Raw genomic sequence first — 25,631 nt, forward strand, 5'->3', positions numbered from 1 at the left:
GCTTTGCCTATGAAGTTGCTCAGGGGCAATGAATTTAACAGACTAGTCCAAGGTCGTACATCCATTGTATGGTACAGCCAGAACCATTTGGACACACGCATCTGTTGAGTGATATAGACAACCTTCTTGGACACACCTGTGGTATGGTGCCGTCAGTCTCTCTTTTTTTCTTTTCCTGGCCTCTGGTCCAATCGTGTCTTTTTAGATACCGTAGTGCTTCTACTTTTATCTTTCCATCATCTGTGGAAAGGTAGGGTTAGTTAAAGTGTAATATAATGTGTCACTCATATAAATCTTCTGAGTTACCCGTCATTACCAGGGTATTCAAAGTGGTTTGCTAGTACTGGTGTGGATTTGGATTGTCTTTTTGCCTTTGTGAGATGCCTGGAGTTAGCAGTTACCTGTGGCCAAGAAAAGACCTTACTTCATTGGAACAGAACCCTAAACCAAATGATCTGATCATCTTATAGATAATACTGTAAATGAGAATGTAAGGAGAATTTTAAACTTTTTTTTTTAAGGGGTAGTTTACACATAATGATACAGTAATCATCACATTCATCTCCTTGACTTTCGTCCTCTTAATTTGGTAGGTAGACATCAGTGGTTTTTAAGATCAGTTTCTAGTGGGGAGGGCAGGGTTTGTACCATTCTCTCATTCAACTGAAAATCATTTAGGCTTTTCTTTTTAAAAGATAACCAAAGTAATCTATGCTTCTGGTAGAACTTCCTAAAAATAGGGAAGTAGCTGGGCAAGGTGGCACGCGTCTGTAGTCCTAGCTACTCAGGAGGCTGAGGCAGGAGGATCAGTAGAGCAGGTGGTAGTGCGTTGGGATCATGTCTGTGAATAGCCACTGCACTCCAGTCTGGGCAATGTAACAAGACCCTATCTCTTTAAAAAAAAAAAAAGAAAAAAGAAAAAGTAATTTCGCATTCAGAAATTTGCTGCAGACATTTTAAAATAAAATAGTACCTTAATTTAAATTTAACGGAATGCAACTGAAAGTAAAATTAAAGGAATTGCTGAACTTTGGTTACATTTGTTTTCTCAAACTTTCAGTCTTTTCTGCTTTACTATATTGTCCACATGCCAGAGAAGTATAAACAGTATAGATTGGCATATAATTAAAGGCTAGAGTCGCCTATACAGGTCGTAAGTCCAAGTTTGAGGAAGAATGGAGAAATCTCAAGGACATGTAAAGTCCTGTTTAAAAAATTAAAAACCTTAAAACCTGTCTTAAATTAAGACAGCTAAAAATTTTTCAAGATAAATTAATGGAGAGATTAATGTCTTTTTCAGTATTTCAGAACAGTGGAAAAAAAGAGCTCTGCTACTTAAAAGTTGCTTTGAAATCCTGGTATACATAATTTTACTTGTTCCCAACAACCTTTGGTGGTATTTGTGTTTTTATCATTGAACACTGTTGAAGGCTGATGGAGTAATGTCACTCTGGAGGTGACACTACTTATCAGAGGAGTGGCCAGAATGCCACCCTTTCTCAACTGGCACTCTTGTTATCCCATTCACAGTTGCGACTTGGGAGTTAAGCAGGGAAGCCCTCTGAGCAGTTCAGAATATGTAGTACATGTGTACGGTACACACCAGTGTGTAGGCACCATTTTCCTAAGTGTGTGTCTAGGACCTCTTGTTTTTGATCTGGAGGCCACTTGAATTCAGGATGTTTGTTCCAGGGTTCTGTTAATAAGAAATAACATGCTGGAAATTAGAAGTGGATGTGGGGCAAGGCACGGTTGCTCACGCCTGTGATCCCAGCACTTTGGGAAGCCGAGGTGGGCAGATTGCTTGAGGTCAGGAGTTTGAGACCAGCCTGGCTAACATGGTGAAACCCCATCTCTACTAAAAATACAAAAATTATCTGGGCATGGTAGCACATGCCTGTAGTTCTTGGGAGGCTGAGGCAGGAGAATCGCTTGAACCCAGGAGGTGGAGGTTGCAGTGAGCTGAGATTGCACCACTGTACTCCAGCCTGGGCAACAGAGCAAGACCCCGTCTTTGAAAAATAAAATACAAAATAGAAGTGGAGGTGGCCTGAAGAAGCTGGCATGCCTGACTGGGTAAGGTCATCAGCTTGGGAAGCACACAGGTTGTGCAGCTCAACAGACCTTCCTAAGATCTCTTGGCAGGACTGGGTTTTTGATGACTTTGGGCTAGGTCTTGTTCATGACCCAATATTCATCAGGTGCTTACTATACCAGGCGCTAGGTGTGTGATGATAAACAAATTAGGGTCCCTTCCTTGTTCACAGCCTAGGAGGGCACATGGGTTCATATATAAATATAAGACAGTATACTAAGGATTACATAATGGGATGAGTGGCATATAGTGGAAGCGTAGGGAAAATTGAGACTTCTGCTTCCAAGTGAAAGGAAGTCACAAATATCAACACTTTGTCAATCTTGTTTCAGTAACCCTACATTGCTTTTTTTGTGTGTGGTCTTGGGGAGTGACTAGGAGTTGTCCAGGTGGAATGAAAGGACATTCTAGGGGGAGAGAGAGAGAGAGAGAGGGAGAGAGAGAGAGAGAGAGAGAGAGAGAGAGAGAGAGAGAGAGAGAGAGAGAGAGAGAGAGAGAGAGAGAGATCTGTGTATGTAAAGTGGACAGAATCTGACAAATTTTAGAGAAAACTTTATACCAAATGGGTAACCCATGGCTTCTGGTTCTCCTTCTCCTTCTCCTTCTCCTTCTCCTTCTCCTTCTCCTTCTCCTTCTCCTTCTCCTTCTCCTTCTCCTTTTCCTCCTTCTCCTCCTTCTCCTCCTCCTCCTCCTTCTCCTCCTCCTCCTCCTTCTTCTTCCTCTTCTTCTTCTCCTCCTCCTCCTCTTCTCCTCCCTCTTCTTCTTCTTTCTTCTTCTTCCTTTTTTTTTTTTTTGGAGACAGAGTCTTGCTCTGTCACCCAGGCTGGAGTGCAGTGGTATGATGTTGGCTTACTGCAACCTCCACCCTCCTGCATCAAGTGATCTTCCCATCAGCCTCCTGAGTAGCTGGGACCACAGGCACATACAACCACGCCTGGGTAGTTTTTTGTATTTTTGGAAGAGACAGGATCTCGCCATTCTGCCCAGGCTGGTCTCAAACTCCTGAGCTCAAGCAATCCTCCCACTTCGGCTTCCCAAAGTGCTGGAATTACAAGCGTGTGCCATGGCCTCTAGCCACCCATGGCTTTTTAAAAGTCATTATAGAAATTGTCAAAAATAAGGCCGGGTACGGTGGCTCATGCCTGTAATCCCAGCACTTTGTGAGGTGGAGGTGGGTGGATCACCTGAGGTCAGGAGTTCGAGACCAGCCTGACCATCATGGTGAAACTCCATCTCTACTAGAAATACAAAAAATTAACTGGGTATTATTGCACGTGCCTGTAGCCCCAGCTACTTGGGAGGCTGAGGCAGGAGAATCACTTGAACCCAGGAGGCAGAGGTTGCAGTGAGGCAAGATCATGCCACTGCACTCCAGCCTGGGTGACAGAGTGAGACTCCATCTCAAAAAAAAAAAAAAAAATTGTCAAAAATATATAAATAATGAGGCATATAACAAACCATCATGTATCTACCAACCAGCTTCACAAATATCAACACTTTGTCCATCTTGTTTTAGTAACCCTGCATTGCTTTTTTGTGGTTGGAGCAGTTTTATTTTTTATTGTATATATTTAAGGTCTACAACATGATGTTTTTGTATATAGTCATGTGCCACAATGTGGCATGTATATACAATGGCATTCCCATAAGATTATAATAGGAACTGGAAAATCCCTATTGCCTAGTGACATGGTAGCCATTGTAATGTTATAGTGCAGTTACCTTATTTTTAAAATGAATTTAGTGTAGCCTAAGTGTACAGTGTTCATAAAGTCTACAGTAGTGTACGTTAATGTCCCAGGCCTTTACATTCACTCACTGACCCACCCAGAGCAACTTGCAGTCCTGCCAACTCCATTTGTGGTAAGTACTCTATGCCACACTGTTAAAAAATCCTTTAGGTCGGGTGCAGTGGCTCACATCTATAATCCCAGCACTTTGGGAGGCTGAGGCAGGCAGATCACTTGAGATCAGGAATTCAACACCAGCCTGGCCAACATGGTGAAAGCCTGTCTCTACTAAAAATATAAAAAGTGGCCAGGCATGGTGGTACATGCCTGTAACCCCAGCTACTCAGGAGGCTGAGGCAGGAGAATCGCTTGAACCTGGGAGACAGAAGCTGCAGTGAACCAAGATTGTGCCACTGCACTCCAGCTTGGGTGACAGAGCAAGATTTCATCTCCCCCCCCCCCAAAAAAAAACTTTTAGATCATATTTAGATTATATTTTTACTGTGTCTTTTCTATGTTTAGTTATGTTTAGATAACACAAATACTTCCCATTGTGCTACATTTGCCTACAATCTTCAGGACAGTAACATGCTGTTCTGGTTTGTAGCCTAGGAGCAATAGGCTCTAGCATATAGCCCAGGCTTGTAGATTTGTGTAAGTACACTCTTACATTCGCACATCAGTGCTAATGCTGAATCCACCACCTTCCATCTTCTGTCCCCATCATTAAGCCCCCTGTGACTGGTACTTATTGATACACGTATACATAGTGAAGTGATTACTGTGGTCAAGCAAATTAACATTCCCATCATCTCATATAGTTACCTTTCTTTCTTTCTCTATCTATCTATCCATCTGTCTCCCTCCCTCCCTCCCTCTTTTTTCTTTTTATCTCCTCTCCTCTCCCCTCCCCTCCCCTCCCCTCCCTTCCCCTCCCCTCCCCTGCCCCCCTTCCCCTTCCCTCCCCTCCCCTCCCTTCCTCTCCCTTCCTCTCCCCTCCCCTCCCCTCCTCTCCCCTCCTGTCTTCTCTTCTCTTCTTTTCTTTTCTTTTTTCTTTCTTGTGGTAAGAGTACCTAAAACCTACTCTTTTAACAAAGTACCACTAAGCAATACAATGTTATTAACTTAGCCTTCATGTTGTGCATTAGATCTCTAGATTTATTAATTCTGTGTAACTGCAACCTTGTAACCTTTGACCTATATTTTATCCCCAGCAATTTAAAGCAAATCCCAGACATTATGTAATTCCCTTTGTAAATAGTATGTGTCTGTAACTCATTAATAAAGATCCCCCCATGACATTAACACAAAACAAAATGAGGATAATTCCTTAATACTAGTCAATACCCAGTCCATACATAGATTTTTTCATGTTAACACAGGTTTCAATATCTAAGGGATTCATTTTTTTTTTTTTTTTTAGCACACTTAAGTTTTTCAGGGATGTTGGATACATGGGGCTTTACTATAATACCATATTTTTATTTATTTCTTTGAAATGGCATACGATTTATTTGGTCTTATTTCTGATCATTTAACTAATCAGGATGGCCCCAATGGAGGGCTGTGCCTTAAGACTTTCTTGATTGCTCGTTTGTCATATAGCAAGGCCTTTTCAGGGATTCAGTGAACTTTCAGATTCTGAGAGCTAGATTATAAATGGTTTAGGGTACTCCAACCAATTCCTTTGATTTTGCCTCAGTGTTTTTTGCTATTTTTATTTTTATTTTTTGTGGAGACAGGGTCTTACTCTATCACCCAGGCTGGAGTGCAGTGGCATGATTGTAGCTCACTGAAGCCTCCAGTCCTGGGCTCAAGCGATCCTCTTGCCTCAGCTTCCCAATGGCTAGGACTACAGGGGTACCCACGATTCCTGGATAAGATTTAAATTTTTTGTAGAGATAGGGTGTTGCTATTGTTGCCCAGCATAGTCTTGAACACCTGGCCTCTAGCAGTCCTTGCTTCAGTTTTCAGCTTCAGTGTTTAGTTCATGTCCTCCTCAGCCTTTAAAAACTGTTGCCTAGCATGCCTTCTTGGCGTGGACCAGCTCAGTGTCCTTACTCAGATGCTTGTAGCAGTTCCCACAGCCTCAGCTGATCTTTCAGGGTTGGGCCTACGTTGCCCTTTTTTTTTTGAGGCTTTCCTCGATGACCTCAGCTTCTTTGGCTTCCTGTCCTTCTGCATTTCTCCTACCCTGCACTCAAGCCTTTAATTATATGCTGTTTTCCGTTGCTATAACTGAATACCTGAGACTCAGCAATTTATAAAGAAAACTTATTTCTTACAGTTCTGGAGACAATGAAGTCCAGTGTCTTGAGGCTGCATCTGGGAGGGCCTTCTTGCTGGTAGGGACTCTCTGTAGAGGTGCTGCTAGTCCTTGCTGCTTGTACCTTCTGGAGTGCTGGGTTGAGCTGCACTCGGGGTTGCTTGAGCCACAGCTGGGGTGGCTGAGGAGTGCTGCACTGGGATGCAGAAAGCAGAGACCCAAGGGGGCCCTGGGCAGCAACCCCATGAAGGGTGCCTGGGTCCTTCTCCTGAAACCATTCCACCCTTCTAGAGCTTTGGGCCAGGGATGGGAGAGACAGCCTCAAAGATCTGTGAAATGGCAGGGGTCTTTTTCCTATTCTCTTGATAATTTCTTCTATCAATAGTAATCTCCTTAACAAATGATCGCCTAGCCACAGCCTTGGTTTCCTCTTCTGAACATACTTTTTCACTCTTTTTTAAAAAGAAAAAAAAAACAAACAAACATGGAATGCTTCATGAATTTGCATGTCATCCTTGTTCAGGGACCATGATAATCTTCTCTGTATCAGTCCAGTTTTAGTATATGTGCTGCTGAGGGAAGCACGTTTTTCACTCTTTATGTGGCCAGCCTGCATCGTTTTGAAGTCTTCCCATTCTGTTTTCTTTTTAATTATACATTCTGTCTTTAAGTCATTTCTTTGCTCTCACATCTCACTAAATGTGGTCAAAAGTAACCATGCAATATCTTGAATCCTTTGCTGCTTAAATATTTCTTCTGCCAGATATCTTAGTTTATTGCCCTCAAGCTTGCATTTCACAAAGACCTAGGACATGGACACAATGTAGCCAAGCTTGTTACTACTTTGTGACAAAGATGGCCTTTACTCTAGTTTCCAATACTTTGTTCCTCATTTCCATCTGAAACCTTGTTGGAATGGCCTTTACTGTTTACATTTCTACCAACATTTTGGGTACCACCACTTAAGCAAATCTTGAAGAAGATTCAGACTTTCCCCTAGTTCTCATCTTCTGAACCCTCATCAGAATCTCCCCTAATGCTCCACTTATAGCAATTATAGGCTTTTTCTAGCTTGCTCCCTCAAACCCTTCCAGCCTCTCCTCATTGCCCAGTTTCAAAGCCACTTCCACATTTTCAGCTATCTGTTAATAGCAGTGACCTCATTCTTGGTACCAATTTTTGGTCTTGCTATAACTTGCTGTAACTATTCTCTTGCTATAACTGAATGCCACTGACTGGGTAATTTATAATAAAAAAAAAAGGGAAAATTATTTCTCACAGTTCTGGAGGCTGTGAAGTCCAGGAGCATGGTGCTAGCATCTGCTTAGCTTCTAATAAGGATCTTCTTCCTGCCTCATAGCATGGCAGAAGGTATCACATAGTGAGAGGGCAAAAGTGTGCATGTCAGCTCAAGTCTCTCCTCCTCTTCTTTCAAGCCCCCAGTCCTATCATGGGAGCCCCATCCCGATGACCTCATCTCATCCTATTTCCTCCCAGAGGCCCCACCTCCACTCCACATATGAATTTGGGGATTACGTTGCCAACACATGAAAGTTGGGGGACACATTCAAGCCATAGCATATGCTAATTTTTTTTTTCTTGGTACGGAATCTCACTCTTGTTGCCTAGGCTGGAGTGCAGTGGTGCAATCTCACCTCACTGCAACCTCCACCTCCCAGGTTCCAGGGATTCTCCTGCCTCAGCCTCCCAAGTAGCTGGGATTATAGGCACACACCACCACACTTGGCTAATTTTTGTGTTTTTAGTAGAGACAGGGTTTCACCATGTTGGCCAGGCTGGTCTTGAGCTCCTGACCTCAAGTGATTCGCCCGCCTCGGCCTCCCAAAATGCTGGGATTACAGGTGTGAGCCACTGTGCCTGGCCTAATCTTTCCTGTTTATACTTCTCTTGTGTGTAGACAAAATTAAACAGTAGAAAGGACAAGAACTTTGAGGCTAATGTAATCTGAATTCCTGAGTTTGTATCCTCGTATTTTAAAAAATTGCAGTTACAAAACAAAACACATGAGATCTAACTCCTAACAAAATTTTAAGTATACAGTGTTGTTAACTTATAAGCACAATGTTATACAGCAGATTCCTAGAAGTATTTCATCCTCTGTGACTGAAAACTTTATATTCTTTGAACAATTCTCCATTTTTCTCTCTCCTCAAGCTCCTGGCATTCACCATTCTGCTCTGCTTCTATGCGTTTGATTATTAATTAATTATTATTATTATTATTATTGAGACAGGGTCTCTCACTCTGTTGCCCAGTCTAGAGTATAGTGGCTTGATTGGAGCTCACTGTAAGTTCAAACTCCTGTGTTCAAGTGATCCTCCCAAGCAGCTGAGACCACAGGCATATGCCGGTATACCCAGCTAATTTATAGATTTTTTTGTAGAGATGAGGATCTTACTGTGTTGCCCAGGCTGGTCTTGAACTCATGGCCTCAAGCGATCCTCACAAGTCAGCCTCCCAAAGTGTTGGGATTACAGGTGTGAGCCATAGTGCCTGGCTGAGTTTGACTACTTTATATACATCATAAGAGTGGAATCATGTGCTGTTTGTCCTCCTGTGACTGTTATATTTCTCTTGCGTAATGTCTTCAAGGTTCATTCATGTTGTAGCATGTATCAGGATTTCCTTTTTTTATGGCTGAATGATCTATTGTATGTATATATCACATTTTGTTTATCCATTCATCTGTTAGTGAATATTTAGGATGCTTCTACACTTTGGTTACTGTGAATAATGCTGCAATTAACATGGGAGTGCAAATAGCTCTTTGGGATCCTGACTTCAATTCTTTTGGATAAATACCCAGAAATGAGATTGTTGGATCATACGCCTCACTTTTTAAATAAAGGTTTGTAATATGGAACATGTGCATTGTTCCAAGTAACACAGAGTGGGTTCTTTCCTGTCTGGGCACCCTCTTTTGAAACCAAGTGTCCATATAGTTTGATTATTTTCACTGTGGTTTATCATAAGTACTTAGTGTTTCTTGCTTAACTAATGCCTTATTATTATTATTATTTTTTTTTTTTTTGAGACGGAGTCTGGCTCTGTCACCCAGGCTGGAGTGCAGTGGCGCGATCTCGGCTCACTGCAAGCTCCGCCTCCCGGGTTTACGCCATTCTCCTGCCTCAGCCTCCCGAGTAGCTGGGACTACAGGCGCCCGCCACCTCGCCCGGCTAGTTTTTTGTATTTTTTAGTAGAGACGGGGTTTCACTGTGTTAGCCAGGATGGTCTTGATCTCCTGACCTCGTGATCCGCCCGTCTCGGCCTCCCAAAGTGCTGGGATTACAGGCTTGAGCCACCGCGCCCGGCCGCCTTATTATTATTTTTTAGAGACAGAGTCTTGCTCACCCAGGCCTGAGTGCAGTGGCACAATCATAGTTCACTATAACCTTGGACTCCTGGGCTCAAGCAGTCCTCCCACGTCAGCCTCCGGAGTAGCTAACACTATAGGTGCATGCCACCACACCCAGTTAATTTTAAAAATTTTATGTAGAGATGAGGTCTCACTATGTTGCCCAGGCTAGTTTTGAACTCCTAGTCTCAAGTGATCTGCCTGCCTCAGCCTCCCAAGTAGCTAGGTCTACAGGTATGTACCACCATGCCTGTATTTTTAACATAGCGATATGGGGTCTTGCTATGTTGTCCAGACTGTTCTTGAACTCCTGGCCTCAAGCAGTCCTCCTGCTTTGACCTCCCAAAGTGCTTGGATTATAGGTGTGAGCCACTGTGCCAGGCCTCTTTACTATTTTTTTTTTATCATGTCTTCAATAACACTGAGAATTATTTTGGAGAGAAGTCAACATTTCCCCACAAAAACCCTTGTATTCACGGGTCACTCACAGCAGCTGTGTCACTGAGGAAGTGTTGACACTGCTTTTGGTTTTTAAGTGCCTGGGTTATTACTTCCCGGGGTGAAAAAAAAAATTGCAAGGTTGGCATTTTCTAGATTGTTAACAAGATCAAAAAGCAAAGATATAAAGCCAAGGGGGGAACGTCTTTCTACAGAATAGTGATAGAAAGCAAAAAAATGCTGGAATTTTGTAGAAATTAATAGGTATTGCAAAAGTAATCTTTGACCAGAAAATGAAGGTTGCTGTTTTTTATGTTATTCTAAAGTGTAGGACAGTTTAACCAGCTAGGATTTTTAAGGTTGCCTGGCTCTTTAAAGGATATTGATAAAAATGCACATACACGTTTAGCTTTCTTTTAGAAGATGACTTGATTTCCTAGGACAGAAGTTATTTCATAGCTGTAATTTCAGTAACCATGGGTGTTAGCTTTGAAGTGGTTGATAAGAAGCTCTCTGATTCTCCTCTATTCAGAGAAGACACAGTTGTAGCCATTTCTCTGATTTCTCTCAGTTTTCGCCTTAGAACTAATAAAAGAGGGTTCAATGGCTTCAGCATACTCAAAGCCAAGATGGGGGTGTTGAATTCTCCAGGAAAAGAGAGATCCTGTTTTCTCAGTTTGTTGTTGGGGTTTTGTTTTTGACATTTTTTGACAGCTGAGATCCAGATCTCGTGACTTGTGTTCTGGCCAGAGGACCCTCAGCTTTTTGTGATGAGTCATTTCCTACTGAGTCCTGAGGCATTGGTCCTGGAATCCCCAGCTCAGAGCGGGGGCAGCAGATCCAGCCACTGCAGCTGGGAGGAAGTCCAGGTGTCAAGAAGAGAGGGCTGAGGTCTTCAGGGCTGGTGGCTTAGGGTATATGAGTAGCCTGACACAGGCACCCATGTCCCCTGACTTTCTCTGGCCATCTAAATGCAGAGTGACCTCCAGTCCCCTGGAAGATTGCCAAGAGCAAGGCAGCTCCTCAGCCCCTGAGGAGTTAACAGCAGGTTATCCAGAGAGGGTCTCAGGCTCCTTATCAGAACTGAGCTAGAGGGTGAGTTAGGCCTATGGAATGCAGGAGCAAGAAAGCCAAGTTATTAGATACAAGGTCAAGGCCTGCCTGTTAAGCAGCAAGAGCAACTTAGCCAGAGCTATTTAAATCTCTTCTTAGAAATTCCCGCTGGGTTGAGCCAGCAAGGGGAGTGTGGGGGTGAGGGTTAAGAGGCTTCAGCTATGGGGAAGGAAGGGCCGTGGACACTGAAAACAGCAGGCCAGGCCTGAATGTCCTGACAGCCTAGACCTAAACAGAGAGGTTTTTAGTGTCCTGGTAGGTCATTTTAGCCTGCTTGCAAGTGAACGGGTCTTAGGGTGTAAGGGACATATTCAATGATGAGCTTGAAAACTGAGAATTACTTATGGGAATCTGGAGATGGATGTAGTTTTAAATTCAATGTAGACAAAACAAATTCCTCAATTTTTCCCAAGTGTAAATTATAACCCTATAGTACAGAACTGTCACTTAAATTCATGAAAGTACTCTTTACGAAGCATGAAGCAAATTGGTGCGTTTGAGTGCTATTACTTATCAAGAAATAAATATATAAATCAGAAAGCTGAGCTTTGGAAAAAAGAAATAAATATGAAGTCATCCAGTAATCCATTCTGAGTAGATGAATGATTAAAGATATGTGAGGTGAGGTTGCTTTAGATCAAGGGAAAACTCACCCTAGCCTCTTGGTTCACATGGGCACACAAAACAGTGCAGAATTTATTCCTTGGCTCTGTATGTAATACAGATTAGATTCCAAAGTCAACTGAAGCTTGCCTCATTGATCCCAGAATCCTAACATTTAAACCAATTTTATCATCTTTAAGAAAGTTGGAAACTTAATACCTTTAGAGACTACAGAAATGCTTAGGCTATTTAAAAACATTCTCATTCAGATGCCTTCTTCCCTAAGGTCATCTGGCCCTAGGGTATCTGGGCAGATTGAATTGGCAGAGATTCAGCAGGCTTTGTTGGTGACTTAGGAGGAGATAGGGGGCATGTCATCAATACAAAGGCATAGTCCATCTGCTCAAAGAAGTTTATAATCTGGTGAGGAGCTTTACTCACAGATACCATAAGACAAGATAGATGAGAATAATGAATGGGAGAGTACTTAGATGGAAGATTCCAGATCAGAATGGCAGTGCTTTTGAGAAAGCCTGTCCTTGTTTCCGTTGGTGTTAGAGACCACACAGAGACAGCACATTGCCTTTGGATATAGTCCCCATTCCTATTTTTGAGGACATTTGGGTCTCGTGGACTGAGGTTAGCCATGTGGACATCTCTCCTGGATGTTGTTGCAGAGACACACTGAGCAAAGTAACCTTTTCTTGGTGCCCAGGGTCACCTTTCAGAGCCAAGAATTGTGCTGCTTTAAAATGCTTTGTTTTGGTGTCCTTGGATGCATTCGGGGATTGAAAGGCTATTAAAACTGTAACAGCCTGAAATCTACTGTTTTGAATTTACAGGTTCTCTCCTGTCAGTCACAGCTTCTCAGGGCTGCCATGGTGGCCAGATCTAACACTGGCCCTCCATTCTCTTGACTTACAATGGTCTGGGAAACCACACATTCCCTTCTGTTAGAATTGAATCTGAAAGACAGTGGGAGGGCTCTGAGTGGGGGGCCTGGGAAGAGGTGTTGGGGGTTCGTGTGGGGGTTAGGAGGTTCCCTTCTGCATTGTGCATGAACTGAGCCCCAGATTTTGGCAGCTTTGAAGACTTATTTGCATCTTGTTTCCTAGTGTTTTCTGGATAAGTTGAGGTTGTAGCATATGACTTCTGTCTTTGATAGGCCTTCCCCTTTTTCCCTCCTACTCTTGCCTGAATCAATTTTGTTATGGAAAGGAAACAATGAAAGTTTTCTTAGGGAAAATAAGAAGCTGAATGGAGGAAGACCCAGGGCTGAGCAAGCCTTGGCCTGTCCATCAGCCACTGTTCGTACAGCCTAAATAGACTGAGCCCTGCGAAAGGTTCAGTGGGATGTCATGGACCCTGTCATCAAGAAGCCTAGCCTGTAGTTGGGAGAGAAAACAGACCTGAAACTCCCGATTAAAAGTAGTGGTTTTGCATATTGTGTGAGTTCAGAGAAGAGTGATTTAAGTCAGGGGCTTGGCATTGGGCGGGGGGGGGCGTGTGGGATCCAAGTGGGATTCAAGTCAGTGGCCATGGATGACTTTGTGAATCACCAGTTAGGAAGTGGCACAGGTTAGGGACAGATGTAGCAGCACCCCTGAGGAACTCATTTCAAAGGAAGAATCATACATGTATGGCCGGTTCACAGACTGTTGAGTTGTGAATCTCTTGGGCTTCAGGTGTGATTGTCTCTGGGCTGCGGGAGCGGGGAGGTGCCCAGGAGCAGCCCAGGTTGCTCTAGTACAGATGGGACACATTTTGGGAAACACTGGTAAAGGATGGGTAAGGCAAAGCAGATAAATTTACTTCCCATGAGAGACAGAAATTGGGGAAAAGGCATCCAGGGACAGCCTGGTGGTTGTCCCTCTATTACAGAAGAGCAGGTAGCAAGTAGCCCTAAGAATGACAGGACATGGGAGTGACAACAGGATTAGCACCTCAGACGGAGCCGGTATTCCCGCAGTCTTTGCCCCAGGTTCATTCTTATCCAGCATCTGTCACATCTGAAAACATCATGATGCTCATGAAATCAAGGTCACATTCAACCTGCATGTGCACCAGCTGGTTTTATACCAAGGAAAGCTCTGTTCTTCAGGCACTGTGGCTCTAAGTAGTTATCCTTCAGTGCATTGTGCTTTGTCAGACTTGGTGAGTAAGAAAATATGGATCCTCAGTAAAGAAACAAAAACCCTATTAGGACTATTAGAAGAACAGGTGAAATCCTAGTGGCAAATACAGTGGTTCAGTAAATTCCTCACATCTGAAAGCAATCATATCATTTCTCACATAGTTAACACTTAATGGAAATATTCTTTACAGATGAGCTTTGAATTGCTGCCTCTTGCCCCTGCCTCCACCTTCCAAAGCAGCCGGACTCAATGGCAGATGCCATGCAGGGCTCACTTAGGGAATGGCCTAATCTATCCCTCCTCCTGCCTTCTCCCTTGGGCCACACCTTGCACCCACCCCCAGCGATCATCACCTGCAAATCATTAGTCACTCCAACTTTCTTCAGCTGTCTTCCCTGATCCATTTGCTTTTCCCTCTCTCCCCTTTTTTTGAGGCATAAATACTTCCCACCTGACCCCATCAGGAGGCTAAAAGAAACAGCTGGGAGTTGGTCAGGTGTAGTGACTCTCAATCCTGGCTACACATTATAATCAGCTGGTCGGGTTTGAAAAGCACCAGTGTTTGGGTCCTGTCCCCAGCGATCCCATTTCACTTCTTCCAGGCCTCAGAATTTTTAAAGCTATCTAGGAGATTCTCATGGGCTGTGGGATGGAAAACTGCCTCAGGGAGGTTGATAGGTGTAACAGTGCTAACAGGACACCTGTCTCATGGAAATGGAAGCTGAAAGATTTGGGATGGAAATTGGTATGTTTAACGCCTTTTGCTACTCAAGCGCCGAATGTAGGACAGATCCCCACGAAGCTCTCCTCCTCCTGTCTTCCTCCGTTATGTAAGCCCTGCTTTCTATTAAGCAGCGCATTCAAAATGAAAGAAGAGCTTTCTTTTATTTGCTTTAGGATTTCTGTGGTATTGTTTCTACTGTGCTGGGGTTGAGTGTGACTTGAACGTCCTCACGAACTCACCGGTGCTGGCTTTGCCTGAGTGGCTTTCATCAAGTTGTTTAGCCTCTCTGGGCCTCACATTGTAGTCAAGGCAGTACTCAATGCTGCAGAACCCTTTACAGCTGGAGGATTTGGACCGTCACATGGAATCGATGGAGACATGCTTTGGTCCATGAACACATACAGTAGCCTTTGTCTTGTGGTCTGAGGAGGCCCAATGCTAGGCTTTAGAAGGGTATTTGGGAGAAAAAAAAATTTTTTTTTCTACTATTAGATAAACAACTTTGAAGTGTCTCTGTTCATCCTTGTAAGAAAGTGATGACCAAGAGGTAAACTGTAATAATTCTCTATGAAGTTTTTTGAAGGAGTCAGTGGGAAATTAGATCTGAAAAGAAAAAGCTATTGATGGGCATTTGAAATCCTCATTCGGCTAGTCTCTAACCTCCTGTGTTTTAGGTTTCATAAGAATTCCTGCAATAAGTATATTTTGTCATCTTTTACATGAGAATATTTTGTGGGGTAATGCTCATTTTTTTCAAAACTATCATGGGCCCAAATGCTGGGTTGTGCATTGAAAAAGGCCTTTGAACACAGGAATGCCAAAACAGTAAAAGTTCATAATTTTTTTTGCTAAATTTGATTCTGAGGAACAACAACAACAAAAAACCAAAGGCGTAGTTTCTTTTCTGAGTCTGGTAGGTGACCTGGCTGTAGTTATAAGTAACCTCTCAAACACCACTCAGTTTCTTTGGTCTCATTGACCTTCCTTTTTCCTTTCTGTAATTACTGAAGAAGGCCCTTAAAACCCATGTAGGACCAAATACAGAATCTAAACTCTGTGATCTCATCACCACAAAAACAGGCTGGAAGGACAGTCTTCCTCCTCTCAGGAAGCCGCCTCCCTTGAGATCTCTGCGACTCTGTAATTTATAGTGGTGCCTTTGTAGCTTTAAACTCAGAAAGGAGTTTCCCCCTCTGCCCTTACAGAAGTTTTATAAATGGGTTGCTGTAGGTGGGAAAGAGGCCAGAGAGAAAGTGCGTGTGTACACGACCTGTTAGATTTAATTTTAAGGGTGCACACGCGTCTGTGAGTCCTCAGGACAGAGGGTCTGAGACTGGGCATGCTGTGAGAGCGGGCGTGCTGTGGGCTGTGATGGGTATTCTTTTATACTTGTCTGTTGGTTGTGGTTAGGACAGATGAGAAGCCTGCCTTTTCTGCTGAGGTGTGCGTTATGAAAGGAGACTTGGCTGAAGGACATGCAGCAGCTGGGAGACGATTCCCTTCCTGGCTGCCAGGGCCCTCTCCCTTTTATGAACCTATCCTGGGAAACCTCAGGTATGTGAGCTGTGACTGTTCACCAGGTGGTGCTGTCCTGCAGGGAATGCTTAGATACTGTGCCGGTGAGGTCAGCAACCTCATGTAGGAAAAACCTAGGGTGCTTAGAAACTCTTGCAGCATTTGCAAGCTGTCACTGAACGTGAGTTGAGGCTTTTTTTTTTAAAAAAAAATTATTATTGGCCGGGCGCGGTGGCTCAAGCCTGTAATCCCAGCACTTTGGGAGGCCGAGACGGGCGGATCACGAGGTCAGGAGATCGAAACCATCCTGGCTAACACGGTGAAACCCCGTCTCTATTAAGAAATACAAAAAACTAGCCGGGCGAGGTGGCGGGCGCCTGTAGTCCCAGCTACTCGGGAGGCTGAGGCCGGAGAATGGCGTGAACCCAGGAGGCGGAGCTTGCAGTGAGCTGAGATCCGGCCACTGCACTCCAGCCTGGGCGACAGAGCGAGACTCCGTCTCAAAAAAAAAAAAAAAAAAAAAAAATTATTATACTTTAAGTTCTAGGGCATGTGTGCACAACATGCAGGTTTCTTACATATGTATACATGTGCCATGTTGGTTTGCTGCACCCATTAACTCATCAGTTACATTAGGTATATCTCCTAATGCCATCCCTCCCCCATCCGCCCACCCCATGACAGGCCCCAGTGTGTGATGTTCCCTGCCCTGTGTCCAAGCGTTCTCATTGTTCAATTCCCACCTATGAGTGAGAACATGCAGTGTTTGGTTTTCTGTCCTTGAATAGTTTGCTCAGAATGATGGTTTCCAGCTTCATCCATGTTCCTACAAAGGACATGAACTCATCTTTTTTTTTTTTATGGCTGCGTAGTATTCCATGGTGTATATGTGCCACATTTTCTTAATCCAGCCTATCATTGATAGACATTTGGGTTGGTTCCAAGGCTTTGCTATTGTGAATAGTGCTGCAGTAAACATATGTGTGCATGTGTCTTTACAGTAGAATGATTTATAATCCTTTGGGTATATACCCAGTAATGGGATGGCTGGGTCAAATGGTATTTCTAGTTCTAGATCCTTGAGGAATCACCACACTGTCTTCCACAATGGTTGAGCTAGTTTACAGTCTCACCCACAGTGTAAAAGCGTTCCTATATCTCCACATCCTCTTCAGCACCTGTTGTTCCCTGACTTTTTAATGATCGCCATTCTAACTGGCATGAGATGGTATCTCATTGTGGTTTTGATTTGCATTTCTCTGATGGCGAGTGATGATGAACATTTTTTCATGTGTCTGTTGGCTGCATAAATGTCTTCTTTTGAGAAGTGTCTGTTCATCTCTTTTGCCCACTTTTTGACGGGGTTTATTTTTTTCTTGAAAATTTGTTTACGTTTTTGTAGATTCTGGGTATTAGTCCATTGTCAGGTGGGTAGATTGCAAAAATTTTCTCCCATTCTTGTAGGTAGCCTGTTCACTCTGATGGTAGTTTCTTTTGCTGTGCAGAAGCTCTTTAGTTTAATTAGATCCCATTTGTCAATTTTGGCTTTTGTTGCCATTGCTTTTGGTGTTTTAGTCATGAAGTCCTTGCCCATGTCTATGTCCTGAATGGTATTGCCTTGGTTTTCTTCTAGTGCTTTTATGGCTTTGATCTAACATTTAAGTCTTTAATCCATCTTGAATTAATTTTTGTATAAGGTGTAAGGAAGGGATCCAGTTTCGGCTTTCTACATATGGCTAGCCAGTTTTCCCAGCACCATTTATTAAATAGGGAATCCTTCTCCTGTTCCTTGTTTTTGTCAGGTTTGTTAAAGATCAGATGGTTGTAGATGTATAATGTTATTTCTGAGGCCTCTGTTCTGTTCCATTGGTCTATCTCTCTGTTTTGGTACCAGTACCATGCTGTTTTAGTTACTGTAGCCTTGTAGTATAGTTTGAAGTCAGGTAGCATGCCTCCCACTTTGTTCTTTTTGCTTAGGATTGCCTTGGCAATGCAGACTCTTTTCTTGCTTCCATATGAACTTTACAGGAATTTTTTCCAATTCTGTGAAGAAACTCATTGGTAGCTTGATGGAGATGGATTGAATCTATAAATTACCTTGGGCAATATGGCCATTTTCATGATATTGATTCTTCCTATCCATGAGCATGGAATGTTCTTTCATTTGTTTGTGTCCTCTTGTATTTCATTGAACAGTGGTTTGTAGTTCTCCTTGAAGAGGTCCTTCACATCCCTCGTAAGTTGGATTCCTAGGTATTTTATTCTCTTTGTAGCAATTGTGAATGGGAGTTCACTCATGATTTGGCTCTCTTTGTCTGTTATTGGCATATAGGAATGCTTGTGATTTTTGCACATTGATTTTGTATCCTGAGACTTTGCTGAAGTTGCTTATCAGCTTAAGGAGATTTGGGGCTGAGATTATGGGGTTTTCTAAATATACAATCATGTCATCTGCACACAGGGACAATTTGACTTCCTCTTTTCCTAATCAAATACCCTTTATTTCTTTCTCTTGTCTGATTGCCCTGGCCAGAACTTTCAACACTATGTTGAATAGGAGTGGTAAGAGAGGGCATCCCTGTCTTGTGCCCGTTTTCAAAGGGGATGCTTCCAGTTTTTGCCCATTCAGTATGATATTGGCTGTGGGTTTGTCATAAATAGCTCTTATTATTTTGAGATACATTCCATCAATACCTAGTTTATTGAGAGTTTTTAGCATGAAGGCTGTTGAATTTTGTTGAAGGCCTCTTCTGCATCTATTGAGATACTCATGTGGTTTTTGTCTTTGGTTCTGTTTATGTGATGGAATACATTTATTGATTTGCATATGTTGAACCAGCCTTGCATCCCAGGGATGAAGCCAGCTTGATCGTGGTGGATAAGCTTTTTGATGTGCTGCTGAATTCGGTTTGCCAGTATTTTATTGAGGAATTTTGCATCGATGTTCATCAGCGATATTGGTCTAAACTTCTCTTTTTGTTGTGTCTCTGCCAGGCTTTGGTGTCAGGATGATGCTGGCCTCATAAAATGAGTTAGGAAGGATTCCCTCTTTTTCTATTGATTGGAATAGTTTCAGAAGGAATGGTACCAACTCCTCTTTGTACCTCTGGTAGAATTTTGCTGTGAATCCATCTGGTCCTGGACTTTTTGATTGGTAGGCTATTATTGCCTCAATTTCAGAGCCTGTTATTGGTCTCTTCAGGGACTTAACTTCTTCCTGGTTTAATCTTGGGAGGGTGTATGTGTCCAGGAATTGATCCATTTCTTCTAGATTTTCTAGTTTATTTGCATAGAGGTGTTTATAGTATTCTCTGATGGTAATTTGTATTTCTGTGGGATCGGGGGTGATATCCCCTTTATCATTTTTTTATTACATCTGTTTGATTCTTCTCTTTTCTTCTGTATTAGTCTTGCTAGCAGTCTATCAATTTTGTTGATCTTTTCAAAAAACCAGCTCCTGGGTTCATTGATTTTTTTTTTTTTTTTTTTTTGAAGGGTTTTTTGTGTCTCTATCTCCTTCAGTTCTGCTCTGATCTTAGTTATTTCTTGCCTTCTGCTAGCTTTTGAATTTGTTTGCTCTTGCTTCTCTAGTTATTTTCTTTGTGATGTTAGGGTGTCAGTTTTAGATCTTTTCTGCTTTCTCTTGTGGGCATTTAGTGCTATAAATTTGCCTCTACACACTGCTTTAAATGTGTTCCAGAGATTCTAGTATGTTGTATCTTTGTTCTCATTGGCTTCAAAGAACATCTTTATTTCTGCCTTCATTTCATTATTTACCCAGTAGTCATTCAGGAGCAAGTTGTTCAGTTTCCATGTAGTTGTGCAGCTTTGAGTGAGTTTCTTAGTCCTGAGTTCTAATTTGATTGCACTGTGGTCTGAGAGACAGTTTGTTGTGATTTCTGTTCTTTTACGTTTGCTGAGGAGTGCTTTACTTCCAACTATGTGGTCAATTTTGGAATAAGTGTGATATGCTGAGAAGAATGTATATTCTTTTGATTTGGGGTGGAGAGTTCTGTAGATGTCTATTAGGTCGGCTTGGTGCAGAGCTGAGTTCAAGTCCTGGATATCCTTGTTAACCTTCTGTCTCATTGATCTAATATTGACAGTGGGGTGTTAAAGTCTCCCATTATTATTGTGTGGAAGTCTTAAGTCTCTTTGTAGGTCTCTAAGGACTTGCTTTATGAATCTGGGTGCTCCTGTATTGGGTGCATATATATTTAGGGTAGTTAGCTCTTCCTGTTGAATTGATCCCTTTACCATTATGTGATGGCCGCCTTTGTCTCTTTTGATCTTTGTTGCTTTAAAGTCTGTTTTATCAGAGACTAGGATTGCAACCCCTGCTTTTTTTCTTTTGCTTTCCATTTGCTTGGTAAATTTTCCTCCATCCCTTTATTTTGAGCCTTTGGATTCCTCTTCTCAAGGAGTATCTTTGTGATATTCTCTGTATTTCCTGATTTGAATGTTGGCCTGCCTTCCTAGGTTGGGGAAGTTCTCCTGGATAATATCCTGCACAGTGTTTTTCAGCTTGGTTATGTTCTCCCCATAACTTTCAGGTATACCAATGAAACGTAGATTTGGTCTTTTCACATAGTCCCATATTTCTTGGAGGCTTTGCTCGTTTCTTTTTACTCTTTTTTGTCTAAACTTCTTTTCTCACTTCATTTCATTCATTTGATCTTCAATCACTGATACCCTTTCTTCCACTTGATCAAATCAGCTACTGAAGCTTGTGCATGAGTCATGTAGTTCTCATGCCATGATTTGCAGCTCCATCAGGTCATTTAAGGTCTTTTCTATACTGGTTATTCTAGTTAGCCATTCGTCTAATCTTTTTTCAGGGATTTTAGCTTTCTTGCGATGGGTTCGAACATCCTCCTTTAGCTTGGAGAAGTTTGTTATTACCAACTTTGTGAAGCCTACTTCTGTCAACTCATCAAAGTCATTCTCCATCCAGCTTTTTTCTGTTGCTGGCAAGGAGTTGCGATCCTTTAAAGGAGAAGAAGTGCTCTGGTTTTTAGGATTTTCAGCTTTTCTGTTCTGGTTTCTCACCATCTTTGTGGTTTATCTACCTTTGGTCTTTGATGATGGTGACCTACAGATGGGGTTTTGGTGTGGATGTCCTTTTTGTTGATGTTGATGCTATTCCTTTCTGTTTTGTAGTTTTCCTTCTGAGAGTCAGGTCCCTCAGCTCCAGATCTGTTGGAGTTTGCTGGAGTTCCACTCCAGACCCTGTTTGCCTGGGTATCACCAGCAGAGGCCGCAGAACAGCAAATATTACTGCCTGATCCTTCCTCTGAAAGCTTCATCTCAGAGGGGCACTTGGCTGTATGAGGTGTCAGTTGACCCCTACTGGGAGGTGTCTGCCAGTTAGACTACACGGGGGTCAGGGACCCACTTGAGGAGGCAGTCTGTCCGTTTTCAGAGCTCAGACACCGTACTGGGGGAACCACTGCTCTCTTCAGAGCTGTCAGACAGGGATGTTTAAGTCTGTAGAAGTTTCTGCTGCCTTTTGTTCAGCTGTGCCCTGCCCCCAGAGATGGAGTCTATAGAGGCAGGCAGGCCTCATTGAGCTATGGTGGGCTCCACCCAGTTTGAGCTTCCTGGCTGCTTTGTTTACCTACTCAAGCCTCAGCAATGGTGGACGCCCCTCCCTCAACTAAGCTGCGGCCTTGCAGCTCGATCTCTGACTGCTACACAGCAGTGAGCAAGGCTCTGTGGGAGTGGGACCCACTGATCTTGGCATGGGATATAATCTCCTGGTGTGCCGTTCGCTAAGACCGTTGGAAAAGTGCCGTATTAGGGTGGGAGTGCCCCGATTTTCCAGCTACAGTCTATCATGGCTTCCTTTGGCTAGGAAAGGGAATTCCCCAACCCCTTGAGCTTCCTGGGTGAGGTGACACCCTGGCCTGCTTCGGCTCACCCTCTGTGGGCTGCATCCACTGTCTCCCCAGTCCCAGTGAGATGACCCAGGCACCTCAGTTGGAAATGCAGAAATCACCTATCTTCTGTGTCGATCACGCTGGGAGCTGCAGACTGGAGCTGTTCCTATTCGGCCATCTTGGAACCGTACCGCATGTTTGAGTTGAGGCTTTTTTTTGAGGAAACATTAGGCATTTGATGTGGGGGTGACCACCCGGTTCACATAGGGTTCTCCTCTGCACTTGGCTCAAATGAGATCTCAGCTGACGCTGAAGTCAGGGAAAGGCTGAACCCATCTCCTGTATTACTCCCTGGTTTCCTTCCAGAGAAAAACTCCTATTCTCTGTTGTCATCTTTGAAGTCCTGGTGGGGAAGGCAGCAGGTCTTCTGGAGCTCCTCTTTAAACAGACTTAGGCAGAGGAGAGGCCTCCACCCCGCCTCGGCATGCACAAACCTATTAGCACTCTGGTGCCCTGCCAAGGTGGTTTTTTTGGCCCAAACGTGACTGCACATGATCCCATTCTTTCTGGCAGTGAAGCCCAGCAGGATTGACTTGGGCAGCAGCCTAGTTGGTAGTGTGTTTGAACATGGAGAGCACCCTTGAAAAAGAATGTTTTCCAGGAAAGGTGTAGCAGTAAAAAGGACATTTCCCAGCGAGATAGGCTCTGGGTCAGTCACAGGAGATCCTTGTTGGAATCTTTCAATGAGGAAGCGCGGATGGAGCATCTGCTTCTGCTTGTGATGAGAGTGAGAGCGGGAAGGTGGTGGGTGAGGGAAGACCAGCCCTGGAGAAACTGGTAGGAGGGGAGCTCAGGCGGAACAAAGCCAGTGCTGCAACTCAGAGGCCAGCCAGGTGTTCCAAGCACAGAGAAAGGGCTGGCAAGACTCTGGGTGGCGGGGGGATGGTGTGGACATGCAGGTGATATTTGAGCTGTACCTGGAGGATGACTAATTTTCAGAGTGACAGAGAGGGTTTCAGGTTGAGGGAAGAGAAAGAGCAAAGGTGTGAAGTTGAGTGGTGTGTTTGGGAATGGTGAATTTTTTAGAAACCTGGGACTTCTGAGGGGTGAGGCCGGAGATAAGGGAAGGAGGTGCTTAGGGGGACTTCAGCACGCTAAGGGTTTGAGAGTGGTTCTTGGCACGTTATCTTAAACTTTTAAAACATTTCATTGTGGACTGGGCTGTAAATCTGTTAGCTTCACATAAAGAGAACACCTGAGATAGTGGTGGTAAACCGGGTGCATCTAGTACCTTGCTTAAGAGCAGGTGCTTCTCAGTTGATGTCCTGCCTCAGCTTGGACAGTGAGCATCTGAGGAAGGAATGAATTCTCTTGTTTTTGCCAACCCTCTGGCCACTCTGCTTTTACTGGGCTTGACAGTATGTACATGTGATGTCTTTTTCTTCATTACTGCTGCTTTGGAATTTTCAGGGACGTCAGAGCTGGTGTTTATAAACTCTGTGCCTCTTGTCTCATAGGGAAGAGTGCTGACAGGTTTTCTTTTTTCCAGTTCTCTTGCCGGCTTTCTATGGTCAACTTGTTTGGAGGAACTTATGGGCACCCCTGAGTGAGGGAGACAACCACTCTCTGTTGCAAGCAAGTGGCGTGTGGAGTGAGGAGAGTTGAGACCAGGGATGTGCTCATAGGGAATCCATGCTTTGACAGGCCAGGTATTCAAGATATGTTATTCTTGGAAAATTTTGAGGGCTTTGAAAGTAAATCAGATTTCTTCAGAGAAACTTAAATCGTTATCTTACTATGTTAAAGCACTCTTACTAATAACATGCGTGCTTTAGTATGCTCTTTTGAAGCTTTTCTAAGATTATTGACTTGTGCCCATTTTAGAATGCTGGGTCCCTTTGTTATGGCATCTAGAGCAGTACTTTTCCATTGAAAACATTTAATATATGTTGACTGAATGGCTTACTATCTTTATTTACAGTTTAAGTACAATTGTCAGACATGTAACTGATAAAATTTTCACATTTTTAATAAAGTCAGACTGGCTGTGTAATCTGTATCATTTTCATTCTCCTACCCTTCACTCCCCATGAAAACTTCGTAAAGTTTAATGACAAGGCTCCTTATAGCTCCTAGAAGACAGACAAATAAGGGAACATTTACAGGCTGCCTTACCTCAAATGCTCTTCATACATTGGCTTTTTAGGGTCATGTCAGTTAAAGCTGCATAGGCTCTGCCTCATGCCCGTTCTGCAGACTATTATTCTGAGTTGTCATCCCTCTTCTTCCCCTGGGTTTCAAGGAGGATTTTCTAGTTGTGTGTGGCTTTGGGAACTTGAGGAAACTTGCTAACCATGTGCTGAGATCTCCCTGTACTGTAGTCTTATGTGTAAGTTGTGAAACAGAAATGCCTACTTTAATGCCAGGAATGATGGCTCTCGCCAGTAATCCGAGCACTTTGGGAGGTTGAGGTGGAAGGATCACTTGAGTCCAGCCTGGGCAACACAGCGAGACTTCATCTCTACCAAACCAAACAGAACAAAACAAAAATGGCTGTGTTATGGTGGCATGCACCTGTAGTCCCAACTACTCAGGAGGCTGAGGTAGGAGGATCGCTTGAGCCCAGGAGATTGAGGCTACAGTGAGCTCTGATGGCGCCACTGTACTCCAGCCTGGGAGACAGCATGAAACCCTGTCTTAAAACTATTTCAAGAGGTTTGGTGAGGCTGGAGGCCCCTAATGTATACGATCTTTGTTCTAGTCATCTTTTTATTTGCATTCTGTCTCCAATGTGTAGAATGTAGTAGGATTCAGATATTCCCTCCTTTAAGAAAGAGAATTGGCTGAGAATGGCGTCTCCAATCCCATCTTAAGTGAGCACAGCTTGGAAGACTGTGGCCATTTATGCCCAGCCTTGCACAGTGAAGGCAGCGAGCAGGAGTCCCCAAGACATCCAGGACCAAATGACTGACTGGGGGCGTTAAAGACACTGACCCAGCTCCCTTCTCTGTGGGTGTTGGAAATACTGCTCCAAGGGAATGGGAGTCAAGGTTAAAGGAGCTTCCAAATTGCTGTGAGTTCTTGAAATGTCTGAGATGTGCCCGTTGTACTCGGCCATCTGTTTTGTGTGACTTGCCAGCAGGATTTCATTTTCTGCAGTCACTTCTTCTGCCACACCCTGCTATCCATGAGGAATGCAGTGGCCACATTGCTCCCCAGAACTTTGGGGGATCCTGCCAAAAGGCAGAGCTTCTCCACAGGGGCAGGGCAGAAGAGTACTTACCGCAATTCCTGTGAAGCTTTAAAAATTAGGATACTGGGACTCACTTGAGGTGTGTTGAACTAGAATTTGGGGGAGGAGGAGTCCCTGCTATGTTGTTGTTGTCTTTTTAAAGCTCCACAAGAGGTGATAGTGTATATCATGAAGTAAGATAGCCACATATGGGCCAGGCACGGTGGCTCACACCTGTAATCCTAGCACTTTGAGAGGCTGAGGCGGGCAGATTGCCTGAGCTCAGGAGTTTAAGACCAGCCTGGGCAACATGGTGAAACCCTGTCTGTACTAAAAATACAAAAAAATTAGTCAGGCATAGTGGCACATGCCTGTAGTCCCAGCTACTCGGGAGGCTGAGGCATGAGAATTGCCTGAACTCGGGAGGCGGAGATTGTAGTGTGCTGAGATTGTACCACTGCACTCCAACCTGGGCAACAGAGTGAGATTCTGTCTCATAAATAAATAAAATTAAGATAGCCACAT

At 43.6% G+C, this 25,631-nt stretch overlaps 1 protein-coding gene and 1 non-coding gene across 30 annotated transcripts in view; one reads left to right on the plus strand and one right to left on the minus strand.

The window, feature by feature from the left end:
* The window catches only part of TANC1 (tetratricopeptide repeat, ankyrin repeat and coiled-coil containing 1), a 265,441-nt gene that overhangs the window by 52,003 nt on the left and 187,807 nt on the right, over positions 1-25,631 (plus strand). The gene's annotated exons all lie outside the window — the stretch shown is intronic.
* On the minus strand, positions 6,570-6,676 carry LOC123568096 (U6 spliceosomal RNA). The gene has a single exon (XR_006691325.1). It is a non-coding gene; the product is annotated as a U6 spliceosomal RNA (small nuclear RNA).

This window comes from Macaca fascicularis, chromosome 12 (assembly GCF_037993035.2).
Source record: "Macaca fascicularis isolate 582-1 chromosome 12, T2T-MFA8v1.1".
NCBI classification, from domain to species: Eukaryota; Metazoa; Chordata; class Mammalia; order Primates; family Cercopithecidae; genus Macaca; species Macaca fascicularis.